At 40.6% G+C, this 20829-nt stretch overlaps 1 protein-coding gene across 4 annotated transcripts in view; it reads left to right on the forward strand.

Moving 5' to 3' along the window:
• Csgalnact1 (chondroitin sulfate N-acetylgalactosaminyltransferase 1) overlaps positions 1-20829 on the forward strand; it is a 309579-nt gene that overhangs the window by 116265 nt on the left and 172485 nt on the right. For 3 of the 4 annotated variants that reach the window (XM_047550840.1, XM_047550841.1, XM_047550839.1), the window contains 2 exons: positions 16202-16358; positions 16661-16749. The exons of the other annotated variant lie outside the window; for it this stretch is intronic. The gene's annotated coding sequence lies outside the window, so the exon portion shown is untranslated. The remainder of the gene's footprint in view (positions 1-16201; positions 16359-16660; positions 16750-20829) is intronic. 4 annotated transcript variants of the gene reach the window in all.

A 20829-nucleotide genomic window follows, 5' to 3' on the forward strand; every position in this document is an offset into this window, starting at 1 on the left:
ATAAGGACCATCAGGAACTACAGGTGACAGAGGAACAGAATATGGAACCTCAGGGGTCTGCACTGTTAAGGAGGCAGTCCAAATAGTCTGGGGTGGGTGGGCTTCCTGCAGCTAGGCCCTGCAAGGAAAGAGGAAGACCCTGAAGCACATAATACCATGCTGTCTCTCACTGGAAAATGGAAGATTCTTGTGTCCTACAGAGCAGCTGCCCAGAGCTCAGATCCTAATTATTTAACCATTTGCCTCAAATGACTTCCTAGGCCTAGAACCAGGCATTAACAAGGGAGAAGCGTATTTCAGGAAGGAGAATAGAGGTTTTCAGCACTTGCAGTGAGTGGAGGAAAACACCTTTCTTAACTTAGAGGTGTCTTCTGGAAGGATTTGTTTTTATTATCATTAAGTTCTAAGTAGTTTTTGATTCATGAATTATTTAAAAGTTCATTGGTTAATACCCAACTCCTGAGGATTTCCAGTTATCTTTCTGTTATTGATTTCTGGCTTAATTTTACTGAGTTCAGTGAACCCACTCTATATAAAATTCAATCTTTAGTGATGTGTGGGGACCTGATTTCTGACCCTGCATATAGCCAATGGATGTAAACATCATTTTTATTCTTGAAAATAATGCATATTTTACAGTCGTAGGGCAAAGTGTTCGTGAACATTAATCATATGATCAGTTTTTAAAATGTGACAGGTCACCTTTATGTTGCTTAATAGAGATACTTCCTAAATTAAGGATGTACAGAAAGGTTGAAAGTATAAGGTTAGACATTTTGTTCAAAACTTCTCTATCTTCACAGATTTTCCTGTTTACTCTATTAGCTCCAGGGAGAGGAGTCTTGAAATATCTATGGCCATGTTATTAATTATAATTATTTCTCCCTTTAGTTCTTTTCCTTTTGCCTTATCTATTTCAAGGCTATGTTTTTAGATTCATGCAAATTCAGCATTGTTATATTAGCCTTATGACAATGTTTTTTCTCTTAAAGTCCATTTTAATAAATATAATTCTCCCAGATTCCTTTTTGGTTAGTATATGCATGGTTTATCTTTTTTTTTTTCCACAAACACTCTGTATCAATGTGTTTGAACTATGTATCTTAAAAGCAGCATAGTTATATTTTATTGTTTTATCTAGTGTGTCAGTCTTGTCTTGTAACTGGAATATCTCCCTGTTTGCCTGTAATAAGATTACTGATTTGGGGTTTTTTTAAAAAAAATTTTCTAGTTGTAGATGGACACAATACCTTTATTTTATTTATTTATTTTTATGTGATGCTGAGGATCGAACCCAGTGTCTCACATATATGCTGAGTAAGGGTTCTGCCACTGACTACAACCCCAACCCCTGATTTGGGTTTTAATCTAATGTTTTACTATTTAATTTTTGCTTGTCTCACCTATTCTTGTTCATTTTTTCCCTCCCCCATATTGCTTGCTAGTTATTCATTCCATTTTGTCCACAATATTCATCTTTGATATTTTAAAGACTAGTATAAACTTGTAGCCCCTTCTGGGCAATTCAAGGACTTGAAGAACTTTAACTTTATTTATACCCCACCTAAACTTATATGTTACTAATTTGAATAACTTCAGGGACATCAATAGTAATAAAATGTAGTAACATGAATAGGAGTGATGAATCTTGAATATTTAATGTTTTGAAGTATAATTTAATTATAAGCATGTATGATTTATTTTAAATAATATTTGTAATCAACTATTATGAAGCTTATGAAATTTGTGAAAATTCAGTAATTGTTTCTTACAAACCTTTAAGAGCTGGTTCAAGTACGGCCCATTTGTTAGAAGTGCAGTCAATGTTAAAGAAAATCGAATTACAGATATCTCAGTGTCCAAACATGGATATTTATGACCCCTGAACAATAATTAACAGCAATGTTTTGTCAAGGTCAGCAAATAGGGGCACATCTGTATCAATGATCTGGACAAAGCACTGAGAAGGAGCGAAGTGCATTGTGTCTTCATAGTGGAAGTCCTGCTATGGCTGTGCTGCTGTGTGTTTCTTGCAAACTTTAGTGGTGTTCATGCTGCATCTTCAAATTGGCCACAATGGACTATTTACTTCATGGGAATATTGACTTTACGTCAGGGCTTGATTGACTGTTTTGTTGTCTAGACTTAAGAAAACGATGAAGAAAATTAAAGATTAAAGTGAATGGTGCCTCCTATTTGTAGCATTACCTCATGAGCAGCAATAAAAATGTATAAATGATTCTTCTAGTATTCACAAACAATTATCTGACCTAGCAAAGTCAGTCTTGCCATCTTGAGTGAATAAGTTATTTTACTCTCAACAGTGAAGACGAGCAAGTATCTGTGATGGAACTGTAGTTCATCAATTTCAACCACATGTTTCCTATAGATCTGGGATTTGGCAGAAATGAACTAAGCCACTACTATAAGGAATTTATGATAAAGATATTGTATCTTTTATTATTTGTAGATTATTTGCTGCAGATTCCTTTATAATGTATCTGTGAACCTAGTTGTAGATGTGCGTGTATTTTTTTCCTGGTGAGCTGGTTGCTAAACATTCGTCTGCACACCACTGACCTCACCCCTGCAAAACTGCAGGTACAAGTTTTGTTATTGCATCTGCTGACTTTCTTAAGAATCCTAGGATGAAACTTATCAGTTGTCACTGACTTAAATACAGCAATGGCTTCTTTATTCATTTCTTTATCTATTAAGTTTTCCTAGAACTTAAACTAGTTGTCCTCTTATTATTTCTGTAAAAACTAGTAATGGCCTGGATCTTTTCACAGAATTTTTACCACCTTTTAAAAGTTTTAAATTTCTCTGTTTATTTATTCAGAATACAAAACAGATAATGTTCTTGCTTTTGCCTTACAGATTCTTCTGTTACCTTGATAAATCACCTTTGAAGCTTTTCCTTCCCAACATTCTTCTGATAGATTCTGGGTGTGAGAATGAGTGACTTAGGACCTTTACATCTTCAATGACCCAGGTTGGATCTGAGAAGGAGCTTTAAATCTGTTGTTACCTCCCAGGGTATTACTTTCTTCTTGCCTACTACTCAATTCAGGGTGTCTTAAAAATTAAAGGTATTATTTTAAAATTAAAAAAATATATATTCTTTTGCAGCCATAGGAAGTCTTCCAAATTATATGATAATAGTACTTATTTATGGTATGTCAGATATTGAGTTTTGAACTTTCTCTTTATGTCAACCTCCTGATTAGCTTCTTCAAGTAGGTCCTTGTATTAGTCAGCTTTCTGTCACTATAACAAATACCTGAGAAAATCAACTTATTATGAGAAAAGTTTTATTTTAGCTCACAGTTTTTGAGGTTTCAGTCCCTGGTTCATTGGCCCCATTGCTTTGGACCTGTGGTGAGGCAGCACATCATGGCAGGAGTGCATGGTAGAGCATTCAAAACAAGGGCACACCCTCAGTGACCCCATTTCTAAAGGTTTCATCTCTTCCCAGTAGCTCCATCCTTAACTGAGCCCTATAACATATGAACCTTCAACATCCAAACTATAGTGGTAACTTTATGCTCCTCATCTTGGAAACAAGAGAACTGAGACTGAAAGAGATAACTTGCCCAAGGTTTCAAGTAGCCAGACTAGAACTTGAACCCAAGTTCCTCTTGTTCTGTGTCCACCACATTATACTACAGATGGTCAAAATATCTGTGATATTTCTCTCAAGTGACCTCATTGACCTCTGCTTTCCTTTGTAGTGTCAATATTTGGCTAGTATTCCTTGAAATTCAAAGTCCAAGAACAGGGCCATTTTATTATTGTGATGTGAATGTGTTTAATGATTCAAAAAATGTCTTTGAAAAAAAAAAGAACGTTAGACTTTGGAAAGACTCCATTGACTTCTCCCTCTCCTTGGTCCCTGTGAACATGGCCGCCAAGCCCTGGTTCCCTGCTTAGAGTATGTTCTTGACCTTGGCTCTCATCTGACACCAGCCCCTCAGTTCAGGCCTTCAGGCCTTCTTACTTAACTGCTGGATCCTTCTGGTTGTTTCTACATCTTCAGTCTTGACCTCTGCAGCCCAGACCTCACCATGGACCCAGGATGAGCATTTGAAAATGACACAGATGTGGCCATTTCAGCTTCTCTCCTAAATGCCTTTGAGGCTCCACTGGCTTTTGGACGTGGTTCCTTCGCTCAGTGGAGCCTTCCCTGTTCACTCACTTCTGCTTCCGCACAGGCTTCTGAGACTCCAACCATGTTCAGCTTGCCTGCCGTGCTCCTCATGTTGTGCTTTGCTCCATGGGTTCCCCCGGCCTAGAGTGCCCATTCCCTGTCTCCTCAGCACCTTCCCTACCTGACTCAGGCTCAAGTTGGATCAGCCTAATCCCATGCTCTTTCCCTGTGTGGATTTCTGGGAGCTGAGGGTCTTCCAAAGTGGAGAGGGGGGAAGTGATCAGTGAGCCCAGGCAGGGACTGTGGCCCCATCAGGTAGCTTGGCAGTTTGATGAGGGATGACTCAGTCACCTGCCCTCCATGCTATTAAAAATTCCTGTTCTCATTTGGAGGTCAAGAGTTCAGTATGGAAGGCAACAGATGGGGGTGATGATCATAGGATGAGGTGTTGACAGGAGGGAAGAATTTAGAAAACAGTCTCCAGTGCAGGTGTGCCAGGAAAAAAGTGCTAGCAAAGAATTTGGGCAAGTCATTTCAGCTCTCTGGATTATGGTTTCCAGGAAAATGGGATATTCGACACTGGGATTCCTGAAGTTCATTTAGAGCTGTGCATAGTAACCTTAGTGATCACAGCTCGTGTCCTCTGCATTATAGTTATTAGAGGATATGTTTTGCAGAGATATAGAACTTGCTGATTATTTCCTGACCATAAGTGACTTGAAATGAGTACAAATTTCATTTTAATTCTATTAGGAATATGATGACTTTTAAGACCTTCTTTTGCTTATTTATAATTCTTCCTTTAAGGTATTAAATAAATGACATGTTAGCATTAATCAGTGCAGTTTTACTTGAAGATAGCCTAATATGACAAAACATATACATCAAAATAAACTAGTATATTCCTTATGGAAAGCCATATGAAGGTTCCTCAAAAAACTACAACTAGAGTTTCTATATGATTCAACTCTCCCCCTTCTGTGTATATGTTCAAAAGAAATGATATCAGCATGTCAGAGAGACATCTACGTGTCCGTGTGTTGCTGCACTATTCACAATAGCTCTGGTTTGGAACTAACCTAGATGCCCATCAGCAGCTGAATTGATAGACAAAATATGAAATGTATACACAAGGGAATATTATTTACCCATAAAGAAGAATGGAATCATGTCATTTATTGCAGAAAAATAGATGGCACTGGAGGTCATCATGTTAAGTGAAAAAGTCAGCCACAGGAAGATAAGTATCACATTTGTTTAATGTGTGAAAACTTTATTTAAAAAAAAGAAAAGAAAAGAAAGAAAAAGAAAACCTGAAAGTACAGAAGAAACCATTAAGGAAGGGAAAAGGGTTGGGAAGCAGAGGGAGAGAGAAGAAAGAAAGAGGGCATTAGGGAGGGTGGACAGGGTGCTGTTCTCTGTTTCTTTTCTTATGTAGATTATATTTTTGTTTTCTTTCTAGTGATTTTGAAAGGCACCCATCTGCTATTTATTCTATCCATGCTAATTTTATATTTTTAACAAATTAAATTGGTTTGTTTGACTAAAATTAGCGCCAAAGGTTAATCTCAAAGAAGGGGTCAAAAGAAGTCACAAATGATGGAACATTATTGGAGTAAGTGTCTGTCCTCTCAAGTAATCTACTCTAAAGGGCATCTGATTTATAAGTGTTATTTAATGTAAAAAAATGGTTTTTTTTTTTAAGGTCATCTTAATAAGCAGTTCTCCACCAGTTGGACCCTTTGGGTACTTCAAGACTCTAAGATGAAAATAGCAATTATAAAATCCTTAGGGGGTGGCTCTGTCCCCACTTATGCCCAGCCTTCTTTGTCAGTCTGCATCTCTCACATCAGGAGAGGAGGGTAACCAGGCAGCAGGCAGCAAGGGCTGCAAGGGCTGGCAGAAACTGCCCTGGCTGGTCAGAGGTTGGCAGTCACCTTCCTTCTTGGCTTCAGTTTCACAACTGTAAGTCTGAGAGCTTTGAGGTCACTTCCAATTTCAGAACTCTGTGATCAGAGTTCACTAGGCACCTATCTGAATAACTTCAGTGCTGGACCCTATATAAAATAAGAAGCCAAAACCAATCTATTTAAAAACAAAAAAAGGGATGAAAAGACCCTAAACTAATAGAAGATTCTGTGTCTTAATCCATGTGGTGATTATACAAGTGTAAACATCTGTACAAGTTCCTTGAGTGGCACCTTTAAGGTGAAAACTCTTGACTTACCCACGTATTTCTATATTCTTAAATAGGAAAGCTAGAAAAAAAAACAAAAAAAACCAAAAACAACTAAACCTGTCAGGCACGTGGTGCACATCTGTAATCCCAGTGGCTCCCTGAAGCTGGAGGGTTGTAATCCCAGCTCCCTGAAGCTGGAGGATTGTGAATTCAAAGGCAGCCTCAATAACGTAGTAAGGCCCTAAGCAACTCAGAGAGACCCTGTGTCTAAATTAAATATATATACATATATATATTTAATTAATATATATATATATATATATATATATATATATATATATATATATATGAAGGACTGGGAATGTGCTCAGTGGTAAAGTGCCCTAAGGTTCAGTCCCCAGTACAAAAAAAAAGTGGGGGCGGGGAAAAGAAACAGAAACAAAAGGAAACTGGCAAGATCCTTAAGGTTGAGGCAGGTGGGTGTAATGTAAAATCCACGGGAAGTAGACAGATTGAATTCTGATGACATCCCATCTTAGCTTTGGAATCTTTGACCATGTGAGTCTTGGTTTCCTTGGTAGAAACAGAATTTATAGTATTGACTCTATGAAGCAGTCGGTAGCACTGTATGTGTTAGCAGGCATAGGAAGCCTCTGGTAATTGGTGATCAATACATATTCTTCAGACGAGGCAGAAAGAGTATTATGAAAACACATGATTGCCGCAAAGACTTCTCATCATTCTTTTGGAATCACCCCAAAATAAATAAATCCCAGTGTAAAGTGAGTATGAAGAAAAAGTTAGGCTCATATTTTACTAGTGACATTGCAAATTGTCATAGTGCCTTGGGGAGAGCCACCTGGCAATTTGTAATAAAAGTCACAGAGCTGATGATGGTTTTTAAAGTTTGTCTGGATCTTTTAGATCATGACCTAGGAAAATAGCTCAAAAAGGATAAACAAAATTTATTTATTTAAAAATGTGTTACTGGGTTATAATAATGTATGGAAACAACTAGCTGAAAGAGGGCTAATTAAACTGTGTTTTAGCAGTTCCATAGAATATTGCTCCATTTGAAATGACAGATTCATAGACTAAGTAGACATATGGAGAAGTCAAGAAAAAAATTTGAAAATAGTTTGCTTATTGAGAACACAGCCCATAAAACCTATGTCTCTGTGATGACAAAGGTTGGAAGCAAATTTTATAAATCTCTGGTTTTATGTCAGAATGGGGTGATCTTTATTTTAATTTTGTGGCTATGATAATGTAATGATTGTTAAATGAGTCAGTAAAAAGAAAGTTAAAACATGAGTTATATGTTCTGAGATAGACAGGGTGTTTATGAAAATAGAAGGGTGCATAAAATATGGGATAAAAGTGCAGAACAGATATAGAGGTAGAGTTACAGAAAAATAGACCTTCTATGCCTTGTAATTTTAAGAGTTTGCCTCACCAGTGCATTGTGAGAGTAGTTATCACACATAAGAAATGCTTTTCCCAGAAATAATTTTCAATTCGGCTAAAACCCCAAAATAGGGAGATGAAAATTCATGAGCGAAGTTGTTCTTAAAGATAGCAAGCTCCCTGTCAACTGCACTGTCTCTTCCAGCTGCCTTTCCTTCTTTCCTTTCTTTTGTGATAACAGGAAGGTTTTCTAGGTGCCAGGATGTTTTAAATTGCCTTATTTAGTGGCTCTTATTTTTTTTATGTCTCCCCAAAGGGTCACAGAATCTATCCACTTAAAAAGAGAAAATGATGTGTTTTTAGTGCAAAGAGAGAATAGCCACTTTAGGGCCCCAACAGGAGTGAGAACACATGGAATCTGGCAACCTGGCTACAGCATGCTAAGTACCTCGACAGTCTCAGGTGTCAGGGGCTGCCACGGGGAAAATGGGATGAACTGCTGGGTGGTGGAGGCCTTCTCTTCATCCACCGAAAGCCCAGGTCCACTCTTGAGTGGGTCCAACTGTTAAAAGATGGGTAGGGTGCACAGGGGCATGCAGCACTCCCTGGGTGAGGGGGCCCTCCCCCTTTGACCTTCCTTTGGGAAACTGTGAGCAGATACCTTTAGTAAATAATGAGGGATCCTGCTATGTGTGGGAGGGGTCCGGGTGTTTCAGGGGATGGAGGAAACTTCAAAACTGGAATTCCTAGGAAATTTTTGACCCAAGTTACAAATGCATTCCCCAAAGAAAACTGGCAGAGTCACAGAGCTAGAAGGAGTCTTAGAAGTCCACCAGTCCAACCAATAAAAAAATGTGTGTGTGTGGGGGGAAGGTTCATTAGTCCAAACCCTTAACTTTACCAAAGAGAAAACAGATCTGAGGAGGAGAAGTGGCTTGCCCAAGTTTATAGCCATCAGTATGGACGTGACCCAAACTAATCCTGTGGATTCCTGGCCATTGGTTTTCCACTACACCTTGCTTATAGTTCACCCTGCCTTCCTTTACTGCTCTACTACTGACTTTTCATCTGCTATCATGCAAAAGATTAACTTTCAGATGTAGAAGTGTAGTTGGTGGTTATTTAATGCACCAAGAGTCTTCTTAAGCTATCAGAGGCATGAGTCAGCAAGTCATAACATACAGCATCATCCCAGTATCCTCCCTCCCCCTCTCCTCACCCTGTGGTGCTGGGGATTGAACCCCGAGATTTGCATATGACTGGACAACTGCTCTACCACTGAGTTGCATCCCCATCCCCAATCCCCAGCTTCCCAGAACTCTGTTTGTCTAATAGAGGTGAGAAATTTAATTTCAAGAATTCAACTCTGAAATCAGACCACTGGGTATGGTGTATGACCCTAACCAAGTGATGTAACCTCTCTGAACTTTGGTATCTTCATCTGTAAAATGGAGCATACCCTCACACACCTTAGAATCCTTAGGTGAAGATCATATGGAATAATCCACTAGATTGGGGCCTGCCTTTTAGCAAGGGCTCAAGAAATGCTAGCTAGTTATTGTTTTTAGTCCTCTAAGGGTAGTTACTACTATTCTATTAAAATTTTAAGAAAATGAGAACTGTAATTTGGGGGGGTCATATTTTGTAGGCACAATATTTGTCACTTAGACTTTCTAAAAATCAGAAACCTTTATTCAGTAGTCTCTTACTTGTCTAGTATGACTTTTTTCTAGTTTTACATCCAACAGTTATCTCGATTGCTCACAAATTTAACTACTTGCCTTTAGATCTTTTTTCTACAATTGTCTTTCAATATTCTTATCACTTTATGGAAGTATAGTTGATATATAATAAAACCACATGTAATATTTAAGTTACACGATTTGATTAGTTTTGTTTTAAGTGTAACCTGAAACTGTTGTCAGAATCAAGATAATGTGCACAATACATCTCCAGAAAAGTTTTCATGTGCCCTTGGAAATCTCACTGGCCCGCCCAGGTCCCTTGTGGCCTCTCCCACCCCAACCCATATTCAGGGACATACTGACCTGTGGACTTTCACATAAATGGGATCATACAATATGCACTCTATTTGTTGGGCTTCCTTCTCTCAGCATAGCAATATTTCATGCCAATATGTGTTCCAGGAGTTCATTCTTTTTTTTTTTTTTTTTTTTTTCTGAGTACTCACATGTTTTTTCTTTGTTCACTCTTCATCCTATTTTGCTTACCTGGATATGATATGGAATATAAACATATTTTAGTGAATAATTTTTTGATTAAACATCTGTTTCTTGCTCTTATTTATAATTTTATCACTATCTACTATACACAATTTGTTTTCCCTGAGGTCAATACCCACTTACATTCTTTACAAATAGATTTTTTAATGATGTCTGTGAACATTACTGGTTTTTATTTGTTTGGATCTTAATATTCAAATTGTCTCCCTGGCATGCATGTGGTCCAGGCACTCCTTCTACCCCCACTATATTGGATTGATTGAATAAATTCAATTATATAAATATTTACACCAGTTTTTCATTTTCATAGTAAAATATTTATTCTGTTAATGTCACAGTTTTTTTTTTTTTTCAAAAATATGGACAGTATGTTCTCAATTCCCTTGCAGTTGGGGCGCAACATGAAATAAGCTAAAAAATTGATACAGCAAAAAGCAATACTTTTGCAAGATAATGAGAGATCATTTGGGAGGCAAGTCCATTTTTGCAGTGACTTTTTACCATCATCAGAGTCTCTCTCAAGTATTGACATTCCTGCATCTGGGAAGAAAGAAGATGAAAATGGCCATTCAAAATAAAATGCCTGTTCAAGTTTGGTGAAAGATTTAATTCCTTCATCTATCACAGTGTCACCAGCCCTATGAATACTACAGATCAAGCGTTGGTGCCAGGAGCACAGAGACTTGGCAGCAGGTAGAGGGTAGAATTTAGCCAGAGGGAATCATAAAGAAGCCAGAGAAAATGAAGTTGACCCACTCTGCACCTCAAACTTGTGTTCTGGGCAATTGTCCTGAGTGTTCTTTGCCGGAGAAACCTGGGAATGCAGCAGTTTAAAACCGAAGCTGGTAATGGAGATGTATACACTGATCTTAAAGATGCTATGAGAATTACAGTAGCAGATAGAGTTTATATAGGATGATAAAAAAGTAAGTGCAGTTTCTGTCCTAGAAGGTAACTTGGAAAATGATCTGTTCCAACTTTTATTTTGCAAGTAAGTTGCCCAAGGTCACACAATTACCCGAGGGCTGGACCTGATGTCCTAAGCCACAGTCCTGCCCTGTCTCCGTGCCGTGGCTTCTGGGTGTTGGGGTTGATGTGTTGGTGTGCGGGGTGTTGGAATGTACAGTTTGTTCTCTTGGGGCCATCCCTGTTGCCTAGCACCCTGCATCCTAGACCAGCATCCTTCTTGATCTCTGCATCTTCTTTGGTGTCTTGCCTTTGTTGAGTGGGGGGCTGTGCTTGCCTAACCACCAGCGGCTCTGAAAGGTCACAATGACAGGTACACTCAGTCGTGGACAAACCTATGTTTCACTCTGATTGTCTGATTACTCTGTAGCAATGAGTCTGGCAAAGTCTTAAACTAACCAGGAAGTCTTTATACTCAGAAGCTTAAGTTCCTCTTAAGCGCCTCTTCCTAGTTTTCTCGCCTGAGTCAGATTGCCTTGCATCCTCATCGCACATTCCAGCAGCTTCTTCCCACCTGTAACTTATCCTCTTACACAAGGATTCTCGGTTGGGGGTAGGGAGACAGTCAAGGTTCACCTCCCCTCACTGAGAATCACCCATTTAGTCCAGCCCCCTTATCTTATATATCCAGAACTAGAGACTCATAAACAGGCTTGTCTACAGTCTCATAGTTACCCATTGAAGAGGAAAAGACAAATCTCTTATTCTGGACAGGAGTAAGTGTGGCAGATCTCCCTGAACCACTGGTCATGCCTGGTTAACATCTGTGATGGTATTGAGCACCTCCGAGCAACTGCAGTATCTAATAGGGGCAGGACCAACCCAGGTTTATTGGAAGAAGGTGTCAAAGATAATGAACAATTGCAAGTGAATGCAACTCCAGGATTGCAGACTGCGTGCTAGAGGGCCGCTCTCTTTTGTGGGGTACGTCAGCCGTCTGTATCTTAACAGACTTGGGACAAAGATTGTGTTCTTGGTCTCAAACCACTTGCAAACAGAACAATTTAGTTTCTAAAAGAAACTGGTTACAACTCTGACCCTTTCCAGTCTCAATTAGTCACTCTCTCTTTATGCTCTAAAAACATATTATTTATACCTTTAGTTGTGATATGAGTCATTTTGTTTGCTATCTTGTCAGTGTTTCCCATGTTGACATTGTGAAGATGATTTAAAGTAGGCATTTGGGGGGTCCCCAAGCCAAGCTTGGAAGGCACTTGTGAAATCTTTAGAGTATAAGGAAAATATTTGATTCTTTTAAGATCCATACACTTAAAAAGAGACTTCAAATCAATTAATAACATAGTTTTATCATCTGAGATGACCTCCATTTATCAGAGTGATAAATAAAGAAAATAAGGGTGGGCTTACTCCACTGAAAGGATTAAGATTAAGAAATGGGTATCTTCTCAATTTCATCTGTGCCTTCCAGACCAGGATACAGAGATTTTCCTGTTTATCATTCACAGAATGAGAGAAGAGTAACCTTTATGGGGAAGGACTCATGCCTTTTAAAGTCAGTTGTACCCTAAAACATGCCATTTGCAGTAAAATTATTTAATGTGGAAGGAATGTTGTTAAGAATACAGTAACATGCCATTTTTCGTGTGTAGAGTCCAAGGGCACTTCCTTTTCTGAGACGTGTTCTTGAGAAAGATGATAATTTTAGAAGTTGGCGCCACAGTTCCTGACCCTGTTCTGACTCTGGCTTCCAGTACCAACACACAGAGGATGCAAGGGACTGTACGAATGAGAAGAGTTACCATCCCATTCTTTGCACATGCGCAAAGCCAGTCTCACTGGAGAGCCACAGCGGGTAGACGTCTGTCTTATGACTCCGTACATTTCATTGACTCAGGCACGCTAACGGGGGGAGTCTTCTTAAACCTCCCTCCTTGATTCCACATTTCAGGAATCACACACGGTTGAGATGGGTGACAGATGTAGGAATTTAAGATGACAACAGTGAGGAAGCCTGGAAGCTAGAGGCTGTGGGAGTAGTATTTCCACACTATTGCACCAATCCTACTTTTTGAAGATTTTTTAGAAATTCAAATGGGAAGTATTTTCACTTATTAAGTGTACATTGACTAGAATGGGTTAATAGATTGTTAAAATATTACTGCTCTCCATTATTCTTGTTCAACATTTTGGATCATTCTTTTTGGTAGACCATTTTTGGTAGCCTCCCGTACCAGGATTAAAAACTGGCCAAGTTCAAGAGGACTGGTGATTAGTTTATGCCTAACTCTGTGACCTTGGGTGGGGTGACTTCCCAACCTTTAGAATCCTGATGGAAAACTTCTGCAATCCAAGCATGTGATTTTTCCATAGATTTCTCCCTGCCACTCTGGTGCACATCCAGCCTTGACCTGCCTACTGCTCACTATAACTTAACTGTGCAAAGCCACGTAAGCTCCTCCATAACCCTCGCTTTCTGTGCCAAACTATCAAGGTCACATTGGACTCAGACAATAGGGGAGGGGACTCAGCCCAGACACTCGTGTGCACACTGAGGGCTGTCTGCTTGACATTTTGTGAGCGAGACACTGTATCTGCTCTACCTACCATAGTTATTTCCTGGAGTGGATTCTTACTTTTAACACATTCTTGCTGTTTTATTGTTTGATACTCGGAAAGGCAGGTCCAAGGGTGTATTTCTGTCACTGTGATTTTGATTGAACTCAGGGGCACTCGACCACTGAGCCACATCCCCAGCCCTATTGGTATTTTATTTAGAGATGGGGTCTCACTGAGTTGTTTGTTGTCTTGCTTTTGCTGAGGTTGGTTTTGAACTTGTGATCCTCCTGCCTCAGCCTCCTGAGCCACTGATACTACAGGCATGTGCCATCACTCCCGACTCACTGTGATTTCTTATGAAGACAGATCAGGGGACCCTGGAGGGCTATGTTCCCAAGGCCTCAGTGGCAGTCTTTGGATGCTGCCCCGCTACCTGCCTGGCCTGGGTGCATGCATCCTCCCCCCACCCACAAACCCCATCTTCACTGTTCAAGAGCCACACACGACGACTAGCACTTGCATGGAAGGCAATGTGCTAGAGTGGAAAGACTTGCTTTTCTCTTTCTTTATAGAGTTTGGTTTCGAAAGTGAGAAAAATCCTGGCTCTACCATGTGTTAGCTGGGCACATTTTTTAACACCTCATTCTTCCTGATTGTGAAAGTGGGAATATTAATGCACATATCCACAGCATCACTGTGGGAATCAAATGAGTTCCTGCACCTTGCAGCAGCTGGTGTGTGGCACATGGTAGGGGCACTGTTGAGGTCCCTTCCCTTTCTTCTATTCGGGTCGTGTTTCCAGTGGAACACCACCCCTTCTCCCAGGCACGCTCGTGGTTCCTCTTCTGTAACTTTCCACAATGCTGTTCCCATTCCTGATCTATAAAGGGGGCTTGCCAGTGGTTCTGTCGTCCTGTATTTTTCCTTTTCCTTTGCTGACTTGAGAAGACTCCCTTCTGGAGGCACAAGAGACTTGGAACTACTAAGGAGATATGCACTTCCCAGAGCCCAGGAGCAGAGTTTTAATTAGTTCTTTCACGAGAAGAGGGAGATGCTGAGCCATCCCGGGTCTCTTATCCTGCAGTTGGGTATTATAAGTGCCAAGCTCTCAACGCTGGAGGAATGTGGATTATACTGTGTGGAAATGAAAAGACTATGAACACTTTTCTTCAAGTTGCCGAACTGAAAAGTACAAGTTAGATTATTAATCATCATAGGGAAGTGTGAGCTGACGGTCTATTTGTTTCCATTATTAAAACAAGTATGGTTTTGGATCATGTAGATTTCCTCCCTTTTTACTTGGATGGCAAAGAATATTCATTAAGGATATCAACAAAGACCATGCCAGTGATTGAGCCTCTGGAGCTGTCCCCTGCATGCTAAATGACAGAAAGGAAAATTTAAGTGGTCGAGAATGAGAATGAGAGATTGATTGGAAGCCAAATTATAAACTCATTTCAACTCTTGGCCTGCAGGCTGTGAAGTAACATTATTTGTTGTCAAGGATGGAAAACAACTCAGATTTGGGTCCAAGTGATTATTCCACTTTGACACTGCTGCCTTCCTGCCAACTGCAGTTCCATTTAGACATAGATTAATTAGCCGGGCAGAGGCGGAAGTGGGCTGAGAGAGCAGAAGCCAAAGAAGGCAGCAGGCAGCTCAGCCTGTAGCTGGGGTCCTGGAGTCTTGGCCCCAGGCAGTTGGCAGCCCACTTCAACATTAAGCTCACAGCAAACTTGAGTAAGAGAAAACAGACTCTAAACTTCTGTGGTAATATTCTTACACATCTGCTGACTTTGTTGATGCCAATGAGTCAGAGAAAACCTTCAGACTTAAGTTACCGGCAGGTGGTCCCTGCACATGGGGGTCAGCAGTCTGCAGGCCTGAGTAGCTTATCAGTCTTTCCTTAGGCCTTGTATAAGCCACGCTGGACTTTATTATTTTTTTTCCTGACAGTGAAATGAAAACAATTGTACACACACACACACACACACACACACACACACCCATCACTACTGAATTATAAGGACAGATGGAATAAAATCATGAAAGTTCTTGGGAAAGAAATCTGCCTTAGTTAATGGAAGACAGCATTATTAACACATTTAACAGACAGGGGTCAGTCCTTTTCCAGAACATTTCTCACTGGTCTTCGATCCAGAGTTCTTTGCCTGAACCTCTCGCCCGTTCTGCTTTTATTTCAACTGATACATTTGTGTCCTCCAGTGAAATTCCTCAAGGCAGGAACAGTGTAGGGCCCTTCACTGTCCCCATGCCATGCCTCCTGGGAATAAAGGGAGCACTGAGAGAAGCAGGCTGGCAAGGGTTGGGGTTCATGCCCTTGGGAACGCGGCGGCGGTGCCATCCGGCAGGACAGGGCCCACCCTCTCCCTGTCCCTAGCAGGGAGGTGTCCCTGCCCGCGCGACACGCTGTAGCGCGCGCGGCGCCAGCAGTGGCCGGCGTGTCGGTCCCACGGAGCGGCGGCCTCCCGGGGGAGCGGCGGCTGCAGGCGCGGGCGACGGCGCTGCGCGGCGGGCGCTGGGCGCGCGGCCTCCGGGGCGGCGCGGTGCGCCTGGCGGGCTGCCTGGGAGCCGGCGCTCCTCGCTGCCTCCTCTGCGAGGCGTGCGGATGCTTTCCTTCCCTCGAGGAGAACTTACACGAGGATTTTTTCTTTCTTTCTTTCTTTTTTAACATTTCATTCCTTGGATTTTTTTTTTTTTTTTTTTTTTTTCCTTAAGTGGCGGCGCTGAACGCGGTCCTTGCAGAGGGGGGCAGCACTTCCACTCCAGACCCCAGCCTGGGACCCGAGCGCGACTCCAGCGCGGTCACAGACCCGCGGCAGATGTGCGAGTCGGGAGCACAGTCTGGCGGCTGTGCGCGGCTCTTTCTGGCAAGGTTAGCTGTTTTTGTTATTTTTCACCTAAAAGTGCTCTGCTCTGGCTGACACGATCTGCATGGCTCTTTTAAACCTTGATTGTTTTTGTTTTAAAACAAATAATTTCAATTTTACTCCTTAAAATGGATGGGGGGATACCATCCTGCTTTTGGACGTAATACTTCCAGATGAACTGAGTTTTGTATACTAAATCCTGTAATATTTTACTGTTTTGTAATTGCATCTGAATTTAAGACATGGACATTTACAGGGGTTACCTTATTTATTTATTTACTTATTTACTTACTTATTTATTTTTTAGGCTGTTTTTGCATTTCAAGGAGAGACAGCTAAGTGATTTTTACCCAGGGGAGGAATAATGTAGATCCTAACCTTTTCTTAAACTTCCAGGTAAGTGAGTCTATTTGACATAAATGAGCTAAAAAGCAAAACTATATGTTTGGTCTGAGTTGTTTTCAGTATTCTGGGTATGTTTGAAATATGTTAAATTTCATTTATTTTCACCTTGATTAATGGCAAGATATTATTTCTAAAAATTACTTTTTCTGAGTAGCACAATTACTTGACTTTGACTCCTTTTATCCACTTTTTAAAGGATATAATCTACATTGAACTTTTCCAACTTTTTTGTTATTCATCTCTTCTCAGAGTGGCAAGTGACTTAAGTCAATAACATATACCTAGAAGAGCTACATAATTCTTTTTTTTTTTAAGTTCACTTAAGCAGAAACTTTTTTTTCTTCTTTTGGAAATTGGGACAGAATATTAAACTTTCTAAAATATTCACCCTACAATCATATGGGTATCACAATTTTGACCATACTACAAAATAATTATTTTTAAAAAATGGTTTAGGAAATTGAAGAGTGATTTTTTTTTTTTTCTCTAACTTATAACATCTTGGGCATACCTGCTAGAACTCTGAGAAGAGCCCCCTATTGGGTTATATGGTTAGTTTTCTGCTGAAGACAAATGCACATTTCTGGAACATTGTTTCAATTCTGCTCTTGTAACTAATAGTTTTGAGGATTTTTTTTCCAATAAGTATTTTATTACATCTGGCAGGACTAAACTTAAAAAAACAAAAACAGAACAACTACCTTAGGGACATCATTAGCGTTGAAATGCAACAGTCTGACTTGGGAGTGGGATAGATGGTTTCCAACTTCAGCAAAGCAATCCTTTTTATAGTTTTCTCTAGAAATAATTCAGGCTGTGCTCAGCATATACCTATCTACAAAAAGTGCCCTTCACCTTCCCTCTTCATTGAACAAACTTCTGTAAGAGTGTTTGATCATGGTCCTATATATTGTGCTGCTCTGATTAAGATAAAAGCGTAGAAGTCAGATCATATGGTTTGGCATTAATGAAGTACCTTGTACTAAAATGATAGAGCTTGTGATTTTAAGGGAGACTACTTTTGAGTTACTAATAAGAGAGAAAATATAAACAACCTTAGCCCAAAACTAATAAAACAAATAGAAATAACTGAAGAATAATTCTTTTCTGAATAGAAAGTCAAGTGACCAAGAGGCCTCAGTGACTTAAGGGGCATGTGGAATTGTTCTCCTCTTGGATCTCGTGATGTTGAATGTTTTTTGAGAATGACTTGGGTGGTGTGATAGAGCCCAGTGTCATTAGAGACCGTAACTGTTAACACCTTGAGATAATATTAGAAAAGGGTCCAAGAAAACTTAGAGAAGCAATCCCAGGCTGCTGAGGTCTCCGTGGGGGAAGGCGAAGCTAGGGCATATTTATGCTGTGAAGTTAAGGTACTAGAGAAGCAGGACCGGGCAATGCCTGGGTGGCAGAAGAGCAGGACTGTACAGCATAGGCTGCATTTGAGCGGTAATCACAATGCTGTTGAATCCCAGCACAGAGACGGGGGCATTGCCAGGGAGCCAGAAACCCCCTGCTTCGCTCTTACTTGAAATGTATCTACATTCCCACAACCTTAGCTGCCTTCTCCTGTCAAGGGAGCAATGTGCTTCTGTCTCAGGGCTGCACCCTGCTCCCCATGCTCCTGGTCCCACTTGCTCCCATCTCCTTACCTTCTGGGCCCTTCCCTTTCTCCTCCTCCCCAACTCACTGAGACTACTGGAGCTCTGTGGGGGGCTCCACATTCTCCTTTCTACCTGGAGTACTTTCTCCTTCTGGCTCCTCAGAGAACTTCCCTTTCTAACTCATCTCCATAGCCATCCCTACAGTGAGGCAGGCTTTGCTTCCTAGAGGCTGTAAAGCCCTGAGAACCTGCCCCTGGCTCCCGAGAAGTGCCAAATAAGGGAATGAATGGGGACACGGGGGAATGAGTGAATGATGGAAAAGTGAATAAAGAGGTGCCACTCATTATCGAAGGGGCTTCCTCTTGTTACATTCCTCTAGCCCCTCCTGCTCTCTTCTGCACGGCTCAGGTCATGACGTCATGGCTGTTTGCAAGGTGGTCTTCTCTCATCCTTGAGCAGTGTGCAGACCTTGTGGTCCAACTCCTTCAACAGTGTCTGGGGAGTACAGACTTGTCTGTGGACACATAATCTTGTAGGTTCTTTGCAGTCCTACAAACTCATGAACATGACTAACAACATAAAATGGTAGCGGATCCAGTCTTCTGGGGACTAAGGCAGGTGTTATAAGCACATACAGCCATGTGACATTTTCATTAACGATGATGGTGGTCACATAAGATTTTATCACCTAGTGACGTCGTCGTTTCTCGGTTTGTGTAAGTGTACTCTGTGATGTTTGTGCAGGATGAAATCACCTAACGATGCATTTCTCAGAACGTGTCCCTGTCCTTAAGCACCACATGCCTACACTAATATAAAACTAAGTGTAGTCACTTGGCAAGTTGCTCATGTTTGAAAACTCAGAGAATTAAACAGAGCAGTTGTATTTTGTGAAGTGCCCTTCTTTTGGACATGTTTTCAACTTTCAAGATATTTTCTTTTGATGGAACGAGGTGCAACATAAAGTCTGTAAGCTTTTAATGAGTGTCAGCTTTGACCGCCTCAATTCTAATTTGTACTCCTGAGCTGTGGGTTTGTTTTCTGCAGTTGAGGCGACCCCAGGAGGTTGGTGCTGGCACTAGAATGTGTATTTGCTGATGTGTGCTTTCTGGCAGGTTTTCATTTCTTCCTATTGATTGATACTTAATTAGGTCTTGTTTCTTGTTGTTCCTATTGTTTTAGGGCTCTGCTTACTGAGATACACTTTTCATTGAGTTAGTTGAGTTTGTTTTCTGCCTCCCATTCTTTGCTTCAGCTTTCCTTATCCGGGACCTTCCTCCCTCCTTACCCTCAGCCTCTCTTTCTTTCCCTGGGACTCTGCTGTGGTTGGGGAGGTGGGGGCCGTGGGGGGCGCCTATCCTGAGCCACAGCCTGTGCTGGGCTGGGCCATTGCGCCTCTCTGTTGCCTTATCTTCCCCACTGTCTGTAAGTATTTACCTGTAGATATCCTTTGACCGTCATTGTTCCTGAAGGAGGCATGGTTTCTGCATTTTTAGCATCCAGCAATTGTCTGTCCTTAGTCAAATTCACTGACAAGTGCTTGAATGAATTCTTGGTACCTGAAAACCCTGCTCAGTACCCAACAATGCCAGCATTCCCATTTCCTGCTCCTGCCTTTCCTCCGTCTCTGCCTCCTTTCTCTTAACCTTGTGTTTTCTGAGCCACAGTGGAAGTGAGGGATTTGAACCTAGTCAGTCTGACACCAGCAAGTCCTACCTGCTCAGGTAAATAAATTGTTTCAAAATAAGTCAAAGAAGGTGGAAGCAAGCCCAGAGTCCATTTTCAGATAAATGGATCAACGCAACTGGGTCTACCCCTACAATGGGATATTTATTCAGCATTTAAAAGGAAGGATGTTCTGATACATGCTACAATGTAGGTAAATCTTGAGGACATTTTGGTAAGTGAAATAAGCAATCATGAAAGGGAAAATTCTATGTGATTTTGCTGATATGTGTTACCTAGAGTGGTCATATGGAGACAAAGCGTACGGTGGGGGAATAGGGGTAGGGGAGAATGGGGGACATGTTTGTTGGGCAACGAATTTCAGTTTAGTAAGATGAAAAAGTTCTGGAAATTAGTTGCAGAACAGTGAATGTGCTTGCTATTACTGAACTGTGAACGATGAAATTATTAAAATGGTAAATTTTTTCAACTGGGTACTTAAAAATGTCTAAGATGGTAATTTTTTTTTGTTTTATGTGTTTTACTACAATTAAAAATAAAGTCAAAGTGCTTGCTTTTATAAAGATCATTATCCTTTAAAATGAGAAAAAAATTAAAAGAATTTCTTTGATTAGGAACTTTTTATTATTTGAGCTTCATTTCTCCTTTGCTCAGATTTTAAAATATCACTTTTATTTAAAAATAAATAAATCTCTTTAAATTTAAATGTATTATGCATATGTATATACATATAAACTGTATTTATATTGGTAAGGTCTTTGGAATTTAATTTTAGACCTTG

The sequence above is a fragment of the Sciurus carolinensis genome, chromosome 4 (assembly GCF_902686445.1).
Source record: "Sciurus carolinensis chromosome 4, mSciCar1.2, whole genome shotgun sequence".
NCBI classification, from domain to species: Eukaryota; Metazoa; Chordata; class Mammalia; order Rodentia; family Sciuridae; genus Sciurus; species Sciurus carolinensis.